Source organism: Marmota flaviventris (assembly GCF_047511675.1).
Source record: "Marmota flaviventris isolate mMarFla1 chromosome 17 unlocalized genomic scaffold, mMarFla1.hap1 SUPER_17_unloc_1, whole genome shotgun sequence".
In the NCBI taxonomy this organism is placed as follows: Eukaryota; Metazoa; Chordata; class Mammalia; order Rodentia; family Sciuridae; genus Marmota; species Marmota flaviventris.
This window is the reverse complement of record NW_027287693.1, coordinates 1207039-1221551: the sequence shown is the minus strand read 5'-3', so window position 1 is coordinate 1221551 and position 14513 is coordinate 1207039. Positions and strand designations below refer to the sequence as shown.

At 46.6% G+C, this 14513-nt stretch overlaps 1 long non-coding RNA gene across 1 annotated transcript in view; it reads right to left on the bottom strand.

Moving 5' to 3' along the window:
- Positions 1 to 2258: 2258 nt before the first annotated feature.
- Positions 2259 to 14513, bottom strand: part of LOC139703711 (uncharacterized) — a 261415-nt gene continuing 249160 nt past the window's right edge. Inside the window, exon 3 of the long non-coding RNA XR_011705812.1 lies at positions 2259 to 2350. This is a non-coding gene — a long non-coding RNA (uncharacterized lncRNA). The remainder of the gene's footprint in view (positions 2351 to 14513) is intronic.

Genomic DNA, 14513 nt, shown 5'->3' with positions numbered 1-14513 from the left:
CACAGGGCCTCAGCAGTAGACAGCTCCAGTCTGCCACCTTTTTTTAAAATTTTTACTTATTTTTTTTAATCATACATGACAGAATGTGTGTGGGTGCTGGCATGGGCCCCCACGGTGGGATTTCTACGTCTGTCAGCACCAAGGGCTGAGTGGGTTGGGCTGCCCAGGCTGGGGGGCCTGCTATCAATGGTGGGAATGGAGCTACCCCTGGACCTGGAGATCCCAGGTGTCCAAACTACTGACAGCTGGCAGAGGTGGGGGCTCTGGGCTTCTTCCTGTCAGAAACCCCAGGTGGGATGGTGGCTCCAGGGATGAGGGGCTTCTTCCCTCGGGGAGCGTGTTTAGGTACCTTTCAAGACGGCAGACTGAGGAATCAGACCAGAGACTCTGCGTCTAATAGAAGATAAAGTTGGTCCTCATCTTCATCTCGTGGGGGCAGGCCCCAAATTCCTTAATAAGACTCCTATAGCACAAGAGTTAAAACCAAGAATCAACAAATGGGACGAATTCAAACTGAAAAAGGTTTTTCTCAGCAAGAGAAATAATATGCGAGGTGAATAGGGAGCCTACATCCTGGGAACCAATTTTTACCCCTCAAACATCAGATAGAGGCCTAATCTCTAGAGTGTACAAAGAACTCAAAAAGTTAAACAACAAAAAAGCAGATAACCCAATCAACAAATGGGCCAAGGACTTGGACAGAAACTTCTCAGAAGAGGACATACAATCAATTAACAAATACATGAAAAAATGCTCACCATCTCTAGCAATCAGAGAAATGCAAATCAAAACCACCCTAAGATACCATCTCACTCCAGTCAGAAAGGCAGCCATTATGAAGTCAAACAACAATAAGTGCTGGCGAGGATGGGGGGGGGGGGGAGGTACACTCGTACATTGCTGGTGGGACTGAAAATTGGTGCAGCCAATTTGGAAAGCAGTATGGAGATTCCTTGGAAAGCTGGGAATGGAACCACCATTTGACCCAGCTATTCTCCTTCTTGGATTATACCCAAAAGACCTAAGAAGAGCACACTACAGGGACACAGCCACATCAATGTTTACAGCAGCACAATTCACAATAGCTAGAATGTGGAACCAACCTAGATGCCCTTTAATAGATGAATGGATTAAAAAATGTGGCATTTATACACAATGAAATATTACTCAGCACTAAAAAATAACAAGATCATGGCATTTGCAGGGAAATGGATGGCAAAGAAGGCCCAGTGTGAGAAGGTGGCTGTAGGCAGAGCGGGACAGCCATTGCCAAGGAAGAAATGCTCATCCATGGGGAATACGGGTAGGCCACAGAAATGAAAGTTTCCTTTGCCGTCACATCAATAGGGGGACCTCTGAGGCTGCCACCACTTCTGGAACTGGCCTGTCCAGTCACCACTGAGGACCTGAACTGGGAGAAACAGAAAGCTCCGCAGCACATCCACTGCCTTCTGATGGGTGAGTCCCAGGCCATCTGGGACAGCTATACCATGCCCCCCAACCCCAGCCCATGTGTGGGCCCCTCTACCTGGGGAGGGGCCAAGCCTCTGGCATCAGTGGGCCTCAGCCAGACCTTGCCTTACCACCCCAGCACTGCCTCCCCGCCCAAAGTGGGTGGGCGCTGCTCTCTCCTCCCAGAGACACCCTCCTACCTCCAAACTTTGTGTCCCCCTCTTCCACAGCCTGCCAACTGTTCCTTGGCCCTTCCTCCCAGGCCCTCTCCCAGCACCTTGGCAGGCTTGGCTCTGCAGCCAGGGGCTCCCTTGGGGGCCACCCTCATGAACACCATTATGACCTCACAGTCCCGCTTCCCCCACGTCTGGGGCCTCCATCTGACTCCAGTAGGAACTTCCTACTCTCTCACCAGGGCCCAAAGCCCAACAGTACTCACAGGGCCTCAGCAGTAGACAGCTCCAGTCTGCCACCTTTTTTTAAAATTTTTACTTATTTTTTTTAATCATACATGACAGAATGTGTGTGGGTGCTGGCATGGGCCCCCACGGTGGGATTTCTACGTCTGTCAGCACCAAGGGCTGAGTGGGTTGGGCTGCCCAGGCTGGGGGGCCTGCTATCAATGGTGGGAATGGAGCTACCCCTGGACCTGGAGATCCCAGGTGTCCAAACTACTGACAGCTGGCAGAGGTGGGGGCTCTGGGCTTCTTCCTGTCAGAAACCCCAGGTGGGATGGTGGCTCCAGGGATGAGGGGCTTCTTCCCTCGGGGAGCGTGTTTAGGTACCTTTCAAGACGGCAGACTGAGGAATCAGACCAGAACTCTGCGTCTAATAGAAGATAAAGTTGGTCCTCATCTTCATCTCGTGGGGGCAGGCCCCAAATTCCTTAATAAGACTCCTATAGCACAAGAGTTAAAACCAAGAATCAACAAATGGGACGAATTCAAACTGAAAAAGGTTTTTCTCAGCAAGAGAAATAATATGCGAGGTGAATAGGGAGCCTACATCCTGGGAACCAATTTTTACCCCTCAAACATCAGATAGAGGCCTAATCTCTAGAGTGTACAAAGAACTCAAAAAGTTAAACAACAAAAAAGCAGATAACCCAATCAACAAATGGGCCAAGGACTTGGACAGAAACTTCTCAGAAGAGGACATACAATCAATTAACAAATACATGAAAAAATGCTCACCATCTCTAGCAATCAGAGAAATGCAAATCAAAACCACCCTAAGATACCATCTCACTCCAGTCAGAAAGGCAGCCATTATGAAGTCAAACAACAATAAGTGCTGGCGAGGATGGGGGTGGTGGGGGGGGTACACTCATACATTGCTGGTGGGACTGCAAATTGGTGCAGCCAATTTGGAAAGCAGTATGGAGATTCCTTGGAAAGCTGGGAATGGAACCACCATTTGACCCAGCTATTCTCCTTCTTGGATTATACCCAAAAGACCTAAGAAGAGCACACTACAGGGACACAGCCACATCAATGTTTACAGCAGCACAATTCACAATAGCTAGAATGTGGAACCAACCTAGATGCCCTTTAATAGATGAATGGATTAAAAAATGTGGCATTTATACACAATGAAATATTACTCAGCACTAAAAAATAACAAGATCATGGCATTTGCAGGGAAATGGATGGCAAAGAAGGCCCAGTGTGAGAAGGTGGCTGTAGGCAGAGCGGGACAGCCATTGCCAAGGAAGAAATGCTCATCCATGGGGAATACGGGTAGGCCACAGAAATGAAAGTTTCCTTTGCCGTCACATCAATAGGGGGACCTCTGAGGCTGCCACCACTTCTGGAACTGGCCTGTCCAGTCACCACTGAGGACCTGAACTGGGAGAAACAGAAAGCTCCGCAGCACATCCACTGCCTTCTGATGGGTGAGTCCCAGGCCATCTGGGACAGCTTTACCATGCCCCCCAACCCCAGCCCATGTGTGGGCCCCTCTACCTGGGGAGGGGCCAAGCCTCTGGCATCAGTGGGCCTCAGCCAGACCTTGCCTTACCACCCCAGCACTGCCTCCCCGCCCAAAGTGGGTGGGCGCTGCTCTCTCCTCCCAGAGACACCCTCCTACCTCCAAACTTTGTGTCCCCCTCTTCCACAGCCTGCCAACTGTTCCTTGGCCCTTCCTCCCAGGCCCTCTCCCAGCACCTTGGCAGGCTTGGCTCTGCAGCCAGGGGCTCCCTTGGGGGCCACCCTCATGAACACCATTATGACCTCACAGTCCCCCTTCCCCCACATCTGGGGCCTCCATCTGACTCCAGTAGGAACTTCCTACTCTCTCACCAGGGCCCAAAGCCCAACAGTACTCACAGGGCCTCAGCAGTAGACAGCTCCAGTCTGCCAACTTTTTTTTAAATTTTTACTTATTTTTTTTTTTTGTCATACATGACAGTAGAATGCAATTTGATGGATAATACATACATGGAATGCACATACATCAATCATATTGTCTATTCTATTCTGCTGCCCTTCCTATCCTCCCTACTCCTCCCCTCCTCTCCTGTCCTTTCTCTGTATGTAATCTAATGTGACACTTTTTTTTTTCTTTTTCTCATTACAACATCATATATGTATTCTGTATAACAATGAGGTTCTCCTTCCATCTTCTGTGCAACTCCCCTTCTCCCTCTTTTTCCAACCCACCTCTCTTCCCTATTTAGTGGTAGTCTTCTTCTCATGCTCTTCCTCCCTATCCCATTTTGAGTCACCCCCCTTATATCAGAGAAGACATTCAGCATTTGTTTTTTAAGGATTGGCTAACTTCACTACCATAATCTGCTCTAATGCCATCCATTTGCCTGCAAATGCCATGATTTTATTATTTTTTAGTGCTGAGCAATATTCCATTGAGTGTACCTTTTTCCCCCGCATCCTCGCCAGCACTCATTGTTGTTTGACTTCATAATGGCTGCCATCCCTGGGGATGAAGAGTACCCTGGGGCAGCTTGCTGTTGGGTGGGCCTGGAGCCCTCCTCTCCAGGGTTTGGAGACCTCTTGTGGAGCTATAGGAGCTCTGATGGCCTTTCTCTTGGAGCAGGAGCTCATACAAAAGGCCCAGGATATCTCAGCTCTTACTTGGGAACTCTGGGTGCGGAGGATTCCCTGCCTGGGCACAAAGGAAGGCAGGTGGCTATGGGCCACCAGGAGCCTAAAGTCATATTGTGCTCCTCCAGTGATATGTGCTCCCCCTCTGATGTTCTCTATATGCAGGGCCTTCCACTTGCTCATCCACCCTTGGCCACTGTCTCCAAGGGCACTGAGCACAGTCTTCCCTGGGCAGGGCTCTCGGGTATACCATGGTGCTACAAGCTGGCAAGCAGTGGCTCTCTGCTCCTATGCCATACAAGGCATCTGTTTGCCGAGTGGGTGGTCTAGGCTGCAGGAGTTAGTGAAAGGTGCAGCTGACAGCATCATCTTCTTAGGAGACCAGGCATGTGGAGGATGGAGGTAATGTCCAGGTCTCCCAGGACCTGGGACCAGCAGCAAGGAGGCACTTTGCTCAACTGCTGATGTGCAGTTCCAGGATGGCAGCAGGAAAACCTGGGAGTTGTGCCGCGGGGCTGGCCAGAGTGGCCAACCACTGTAGATAAGGTCAGGGGACTGGACTTCATTCGGGACACTTCTGGCAGGTCCGTGCCCGCCAGGGCCGGGGCAGGGTTGAGGGACAAAGCTTACCCTGAGAAGTACCCATGGCAGCAGTAAGGGTTAGGGAAGACGACGGGATTCAGGGATTCCAGAGCTGAGCACAAAGGGTCCTTCTTCTGCTGCCAGCGCGGCTTGAGGCGAAAGGGCAATGTCAGACCCGAGGCCAGGACCCAGCTTTTAAAGGTTTGAGTAGATAATGCGGGCACATGCAGAAAACCGTCAACAAAGGGTTGCATCACAAAGGGATGCACGCACATGTAATGGCTGTGTGCGCACCCCGCCCCCCATGCAGGCGGGATAGGCCCTTGAACTGTGAACTTGGTGTGTGCCTGGGTCCTGGGGCGACTGTGAAGCCCTGACACTGGGGCTGCAGAGCCAAATCCCACTGGTCCACCAGCTGACCCAGTGAGGTTGCCCAATCATCTGGGAAGGGTTGTAGAAATTGGGTTTGAGGGTCAGCAGCTATGGCAGTGGCAGGGATCCCTCCTGTCGAGCTGGTGCAGCACCCCCTCATCCCCGCTACGCTCCTCTCCAGAGGCGTCATAATAGCTGCACAAGTGGACTGGAGTCCAGTGGACGTGGGGGGTGAGGACAGTGGAGGGCTGAGCAGCCTCTGGCTGGCAAGTAGAGGGCTGGTCTTGGGGCCCGGAGCAGTTGGGGACTAGGGTACACATGCAGTGTTCAACTGGCGGTACCTGCACCTCCAGTACAGGGACATGCTGCCCATGCCTCCTGGCGGTGGTGGTGGGGGAGGGTGTGGTAATCTCTGACAAAGTGGGCTGTGGCTTGGGCCACAATAAGAGCACCCCAGGTGCCACCAAGGGTGGAGAAGGGCAGAGGGTGGGAGCAGGAACGGCAGGGATGGGGGCGGAGGGGAGTCACCCCCAGGCCTCTGAAGGGGGAAGCGATGACAGGTGATAGGCTGTGGGCCAGCACAGGACTGGTCCTGCAGGTGTGCAGCTGTGAGTCTTGCCAAGATCTCGCTCACTGGGCCTGGCACTAGACTCTCTGTCCTCCCCTGTTGCAGTGAGAGTGTGAGCTAGCATTTGTGTCTAGTCTTGCTCAGGTGGGGGCAGGCGGTGGAGAGTTTGACCACTAGGAGCTCCTGCAATGGCAGGAATCCCTCTGCCCGGCCCCGCCCCAGAGCTGTCTGAGGGCTGTCTGCTGTCCCTCAGGGGCCTGGCCAGACACAAGGGGGACTACTGGGGAGCAAGTTTCCCTGCTGAGCGGCTTCTGCAGGTGGTGGCAGCTTTGGGATCCAGGCCTGTGTGTCTTCCTGCACTTCCTCTGGGAACACTGGAGGGGACAGTCACTGAAAATCCAGAGTCTCCCTGGCTTCAGCAGGGCAGGCTGGGAGGGACAAGTACCCTGTGTACACAGTGTTTTCTCTCCATATGGAAGCCAGAAAATCCCATGTTTGGGCTGCTTTCTTTGAATTTTGGTTTTGTTTTTTTTTTTTTTTTAACCTTTAAACTTTCCTTTTTATCTAAAAAAGTCAGGTGTAAATATATATATAATTCAAAGCCAAGCACAAAGTTTAGCACAGCGTTGGGTAAACATAAAATATATGTCACCAGACACAACACAGACTCATTTTTATACACAGTCTTATTTCCGTACAAACAAGCTTGATATTCACTTTCATTTATCAAAGTACAAATCTGAGTCAAAGCCTTGAAAACGACATAATTCATCGACATTTTGCATTAGTACCCCAGAGAGGGGGGGAGGGGGGAACCAGAGCGCTCACCCTGAGCCCACTACCCGCATGTAAACTGGCGGAGAGTGCAAGGACCCAGAACTGCCCCTGCCACTCACACCGTGGGTCCTGGCTGTCTCCTAGCACCTTTTTCTATGTGAGATTAACAGAGATTCAGGATGAGATTCAGAACGCTGAGGGTTTGCTCCCAACCACGTTCAGGACTTCCACCAGGCTGCCACACCTGACAATTTCCATGGGAGAGTGACACCTTTTCCCCCTGTATCAAATCTTTCTTAAGAACGAACAAGACCTCAGAGGCTGCTGCCCACTCCCCCCCCCCCCACCAGGGAGTCCTCTCCCCTGGAGCACAGACGAGCCCCCTACCCGCAGGTCAGGAAGGAGGGACAGTGAGCAGCTGGTACAGACGCCTCCACACCAGAAGGGCAGACGCCGTGGAAACCCCGTTCCTCTGCTAGACTGGCCCTTGGCCACCGCACCATTTAACACAGCACAGCAGCAGACCTCAGGCTGCGCGGTCCCCCAAGACACCCTGGCCAGCATCTCCTGATACTGCCTGTCAGCTCAGGAAAACCCTGCTGGGCGCCAGGACAGGGCGCCACTGCGCCCCTCTAAGGACAGTTTCACGTGCTCTGGATTCAGGCTGAGCAGCAGACACACCACCAGGCCCCCAGCAGAGGTCACCGCCAAGACTCTCTTAGCTTCCAGAAGGAGCAGCTCCTCATACAGGAGCTGTGAGAGCCCTGAGACGGCCTGAACTCTGAGCGGCCACTGCTGCCTTCCCTAAAAACCAGAGCCATCTGCCTCAGCTGCACCCTTCAACCCGACAGCCACAGGGGAAAGCTGGGCAAGGATGCTGTGGTCAGGAGCTGCGCGAGTCTGCAGGCTCAGCAGAGCGCAGGCGCACTGACCACAGAGGTGCTGCCCACCTGCCTGGCTGCAGGGTGCTGACTGAGCACCACCCGCTCAGCTGAGCCTGAGCCAGAATTTCTGCTGAGGAAGAAAAACACGGGCAGGGAGGCAGGGGAATGGAGGGTGGTGAGGGTCCTGATCCTGCATCCCGCAGCCCAACCCAGCCTCTGGACTCTCTGACCAGGAAAGTATACCTTGAATAAAACCAGACACAACTCACCCTGTCGTTAACAACTAACACTGCCACCTTCAGAAAGCAGAATGACAGTTTCTACCCACCCTGTAGCTGAGCAGTTAGAAAATTTTTTCCCTCATCCATTCTTCTTTCAAAAAAGACATGTTACCTCTGAACATAACCTACAGCTGAGGGAACTAAAGGAATAATCTCCATCTGTGATTAGAAGACAGAAAATGGAAGCCAGAAAATCCAGATTGGATAATTTTTTCTGCACCTGTTCTGAAGGTCAGGATAATGGGCTGAAGTTCTTTGTATTTTGAAAAATGAATTGTGTGGTAGGTAGGATCCCAGAAACTTGGCTCATAGTGTGATTGTTACCTCCTGTCACGAGGCGGCAAAATTGTGACATATGCAGTCAAGAGGAGAAATGAAGAATGTCCATACGCTTCTGCCCCTTTCAATGCTTTATTCACTCAAATTACTCAATATAATTTCACTCTGTAGGTTCTTAATCAAGAAAACGACAATCCTTAATGCTAGGCACTGTGATAGACATAATCCATTCACAGTAAACAAATCTAGATTAATTCATTCACAGCAAACAATTCTAGATTAATTCTAAGCACTGCAAAACACAATTATGACAGGCTTATGACAGACATTCCCTCTCCATGCTAAGTTCAAAAGTCTCAAGCCTTAGGATTTATGTCCAGCAGATGCAAACTCACTTAGACCACAGTGACCAGGTCCAGAACCAAGGCAGGCTTTTCCTGGTGTGGAGTCGAAGACTGGTTGAGCAGAGAGTCATAGGGAGAAGCTGCGACTCTCACCAAGGTCCAGGTAGAGTTTGAGAGCAGTGAGGATCACGCAGAGAATCAGGAAATGATGACAAGTGTTGGGATGTCAGTCCAGGTCTTCATCAGGCTCTCTAGCTCAAGTGCATCCTTGTTTCGGCTGGCTGAATCCCTATGTATCCGTTCTATTATTTATACTGGATTTGGGGGCTTTTGACCCTACTTTCAGTCTTGATCAGCTACCACCAGATTTCTCCATGACATCATTTACTCTGGGGTCAGAAACATCTGGTCTGGTGGTCTCTATCCTGATCTTCTTGCCTTTCCCTCGGGACAGCCTGCCAGAGGCTTCACTCTGTTTATCAGGGTGAGGGGAAGTAACTTGTTTGATGCCATATTGGAGGGCTCTGTGGGTGTGCCTGGTGAGACTGCAGGTTTCAAACTGGAGTTTTTAAAATGGAGTTGCTTAGGCTCAGGCCTAAGTCAATCCTAATACCTCCAAAAGATTTCATGTGTATCAACTGCAAGGAAATCTATCACCTTGGCATTCAGATGTATTGATTGGGGTTTGGATTTTAATAGATTACTGCATTTGTATTTTCTATTTCTTTTCTTTCTTCTTCTCCTCCCCCCTTCCTCTTCCTCTTTCTTCTTCTTTTCTTTGGTATCAGGAATTATACTTGGGGGCACTTAACCACTGAGCCACATCCCCAGCCCTTTTTATTTCTTATTTTTATTCAGAGCCTTGCTAAGTTGTTTAGGGTCTTGTTAAGTTGCTGAGGCTGGCTTTTGGATTTGCAATGTTCTGCCTCAGCCTCCCAAGTCCCTGGGATTACAGGCATGTGCTACTACACCCAGATCTATTTCTTCTTTGATAATCAATGGTCTCTACCACTTACATCTTCAACTTTCTTGATGAAAAAGCCTACACCTAAATCAGTTTCTCTGGGGCTGGGGTTATAGTTCAACGGTGGAGCATTTGCCTAGCATGCATGGTGCCCTCATTCCAATCCTAGTTCCAAAAAAAAAAAAAAATCAAGTTCCTTCTCTGCTTTTTCTTTTTTTCCCTGATCTTCACCTCTCAAGTCCTCACTGCCTCAATTGTTCCTTGATGCTTTTAAACAGATTAAATTTTGCCTACTTTTCTATATATTTTTTTCTCTTGGAAAAAAATATAGAGAGAGACCCTCATTGTTATACAAAATTACATATAAGAGGAAATGAGGGGAAAGGGAAAAAAAACAAGGGAGAGAAATAAATTACAGTAGATGGGGTAGAGAGAGGTGATGGGAGGGGAGGGGAGGGGGATAGTAGAGGATAGGAAAGGCAACAGAATACAACAGACACTAGTATGGCAGTATGTAAAAACGTGGATGTGTAACCGATGTGATTCTGCAATCTGTATACAGGGTAAAAATGGGAGTTCATAACCCACCTGAATCAAATGTATGAAATATGATGTGTCAAGAGCTTTGTAATGTTTTGAACAACTAATAATAACAGCCATGATACTAGTGTTAGAAACAGAAGTTGTTTTCCATTCACTTTTTTTAAAATTTTTTTTCTTACTTGTTGATGGATCTTTATTTTATTTATTTATACGTGTTGATGAGAATCGAACCCAGTGCCTCACACATGCCAGGCAAGTGCGCTACCACTGAGCCACAGCCCCAGCCCTGCCATTCACTTTTAACAAACAGGAAGACAAAGGGGAAAAGAGGTTCAGTTCAATTCTTACAAAATATAACTTTGGAGATATAAAATTTAAAATTCCATGCTCCTCAAATGTGAAGGATGAATATTATATAGGTAAGTTCTCTGACAATAATGTATTTCAATTAGAAAGTAATGAAAACAATACTGACTTTCTCCAGTATTTGAAATTTAAGAAGCATACCTCAGATGTACTCATGGGTTTGCTCTAAGGAAAATGGTTAAGAAGTTGGCACACACTGGCTGCTCCTTGATGTTTTTTAGTGAGATACCACAATAAATAGATGATCCCAAGCTAGCATTGGTCTATTTGTAGGCATAGGCAAAAAGAAAGAAAATTGCTAGGAAGGGCGTGCTTACCTGTGTCCTGCAAAGAAAAATGACTGAGTCCAGGTTGGAAAAGCCAATGGCTTCTGTAACTAAGGAGTGGGAAGCAAAGGCAGTTTCTTACAGTGGGTTTTGTTTGTTGTAGTACTGAGGATTGAATCCAGGCCCTGCTAGGCAAGTGCTCCACACTGAGCTACATCCCCAGTCCATTTTCTTTTATTTTATTGCTTTGCTTTATTATATTGTATTATTCTATTGTTTTGTTTTAGGTATTTTTGTCTTGTTTTGTTTTATTGTATTTGTTTAGTTTATATTTTATTTTATTCATTTTTTATTTTATTTTATTTTTGAGACAAGTTCTCACTAATTTCCCAAGGCTGGCCTCAAATTTGTAATTCCCCTGCCTCAGACTTCTTATTCACTGGGATTACAGTTGTGCATCAACATCATGCTAATAGGTAATAATCTCACAAAAGTGAAAATGAATAAGACTTTGGCCCTATCTCTGAGAGATTTTTCTAAAGCACTTAATACACCCACTCAGTCCTAAATGTGGGGAAAGGAGAAGATAGACAGGTCAAATCACACCATTTATTACTAAAAAATGTTGTATATATTTTCAAAAGGACCACACCTCAATGACTGCCATTCTCTGTCAGAATAAGAAGGACATGACGAGAATGGTTTCTGCTGTGCAAGCTCACGTAAGCGCTGGGAAGGTGTACGTGAGGGTTGTTAGTACACAGAAGATCTGAAGGTCTCAGTTCTCCTGATGTTTGCACCTGTTCTCTAGGAGGTGAAATTATGTTAACATTTGACCCAATCCTAATGGTGCAACTTTCCAGCAATCTGTCTGTATCTTTTTCAGGTGATTTTCCAAAGATGTTTACAATTATATTTATTGTACCAAAGTAATTTTAATTTTCATCAAGAGCCATAAATCTCAAAGCCCTACCTTCTACCCAATGCTGATTATCAGAAACATTGACCTTTCAATAAATGTGGATGGAACTGGGACATACTGGAAGACAGCACTCCATCATAGAGGTCTCAGCCATGCTGGGAAGGCAATATTCATAGAGAAAGTCACATCTACAAGCACCCTGCTTGTGTCATTCTTCTGTGGCTAGGCCTGACATCCAGAGCACGTTCTTTGATCATAACATTCTTCTGTGGTGACACGTCTCTTCCCATTCTTTAGGAACCCTGATCCATCCATGTCAATTGGACAGGAATGAAGCTCCTTCTCATCCCAGACTCACTGATATGACCTGAGCCTGGCAATGAGCAGTCACCTCTGGATAGGATTGGCTCACGGACGGAAATACAACCCAAGCTGGACATCCTACTCATTGCTGGGAATTTTGCTGGGTTACTGAAAATGGTCCTTTCCTTCTCTACTGTATTGAACCATAACAACTATGTAAGTCTGGAGCTGCTGGAGACTTATTATTCCTCCCGCACGGAGAGAGCCTCTCAGAGAATGAGGTCAAACCCCAGAGGATTCAAGACAAGATATGGGGTGGGGAGATGAGAGGGAGAAAAAGACACCCCCCCCCCAAGAGAATAATATTGGTGACAACGTTGAACCACTGGATCTAACAACCATGTCAGGCCTTTCCCTGGGTGGCCAAGATAAATTTAATTTTGGCTTAAAGTACTTTGAGTTTTATTTATATTCACTGTGTCTATCTTGCTTGGAAGACTTTGCCAAGCAAATCTCAAGGATGATGCCCCTGTGCCCGACATAAACTACACTTCCATCAACAGGGGGTGAAGGGAAGGGGCACAGGGCTGGGACAGGGCACTGCAGGTGAAAAAGCACTTCTGGACAGCCTGATCCAACAGTGTGGGGAGAGTGTATAAAAACCAGCACAAGCCAGAATCCAAATACAACAGCATTAATCCTCATAGTCACACGTCTGTTAGTTCCTACCTACCGCACAATTCATTTTCCAAAATAGAAAGAACTTCAGCCCATTATCCTGACCTGAGTTCGATCCTCAGCATCACATAAAAATGGATAAATAAAGGTATTGTGGGGCTGGGGCTATAGCTCAGTTGGTAGAGTGCTTGCCTTGCATGCACAAGGCCCTGGGTTTGATCCCCAGCACCAAAAAAAAAAAAAAAAAGATATTGTGTCCAACTAAAAAAACAAATATTTTTAATAAATGCATTCTACTGTCATTTATAACTAAATATAACAAACTAAAAAATAGGGGTCCCGCCCCCTCCAATTAAACAAATAAATCAAATAAAATTTTAAAATTCACATGGAAAATTTCCCACAATAAATTTTTAGGGAAAAAAAAGCACTGTGAATAGGTGAGGAATATACATTTATATACATACATATGATAGATATGCACACTGACATGCACATTTACACATATATGACACAAGCAGAAATACAAAATATATATAATTAAACGCCTAGCTGGGGCTGGGGCTCAGAGGTAGAGCACTTGCTAAAGTCTACAACAACTACAAAAAATATTTTTTAAAAAATTTAATAGTAGTTACTTCTGGGACAGATGAGGGTTTACCTTGCTACATATGTACATTCTTGTGCTATCTTGGTATTTTTTCCCCCAAAGACCTAAACAGAGGTTTATTTAGGAAATAGATACAAATTCAAGGGAGAATGGGGGCAATCTCAAGAGAGATGCCTCTGGGGTAAAGCAAGGAATATTCCTTCCAGGGAGAATGTGAGCCATCCCCAGAGATAGTCTATTTTAGTATTTTTAAATGAGCAGTGTAAGCTATCAATATTGTCAGGAATAAGGTTCCAAAGACCACTTGACAAATAAAATAATTTGAACAAGACGCTATGGTCATGGTTGCAAATTTGTAAGGAATTAAGACAAAGCAGGGAATCACAGCTTACTGGCATAACTGTGCTGTCTGCAGTGCTATGCTAGGTACTATTGGGTATAGACGTAGCCCCTACTCTCCAGGAAGCCACTGGGCTAAAAAGCAAGATAACAGACCCCTGGCCACACTGCAGAGGCAGAACCACACTCAAAACCACCTTTGTTGGCCAACCCAAAAATAGATATAACCTATTAGAACAGCTAAAAACTTAAAAATAACAATACCAAAAGTGAGAATACAAAGAAACCAGATCTCATCCATTGCTGGTGGGACTATAAAATAGTACAGCCACTCAAAAATAGTTTGTTAATTTCTTGAGAAATCTGAAAACATGCACTTACCATAGACCCAGGAACTACATTCCTGACACTTAACCCAGGGAAATTAAAACTTGTGACCATACACTCACCTGTACACAAACCATTCACAATGGCTTTATTTCTAATAGTTCCAAAGTGGCAATAAACCCATATGCCCTTCAAGGACTGTGGTATGCGCAGATAGCCAAGTTTTACTTTCTATACTGATCAGGGCTTCCTACTGAAAATGGTCTAGCACCATTTATTCCACTAACATCCCTTACAACATGAGGTCCTGTGGGTCACTAACACTATGGATCTTACAGAGTCATTGATTCCTTAGGAAGGCCTGTTGACAAACAGGAAGGCACAACACTGTTACTCAGAAAAATGAAAACAAAATACCAATAAACTATTCTCTAACCCAAAGCTTTAGATAGTCAGATATGATTTTAAAGGTGGCTGGCTTATGTATCAAATACATTTATAATTTTAGAATTATGAATAAACTGCAAAACAATTCTTCAGAACTAACAGAACTAGTGTAAGAAACCGATATTGGTAATATTTTAAAACCCCATT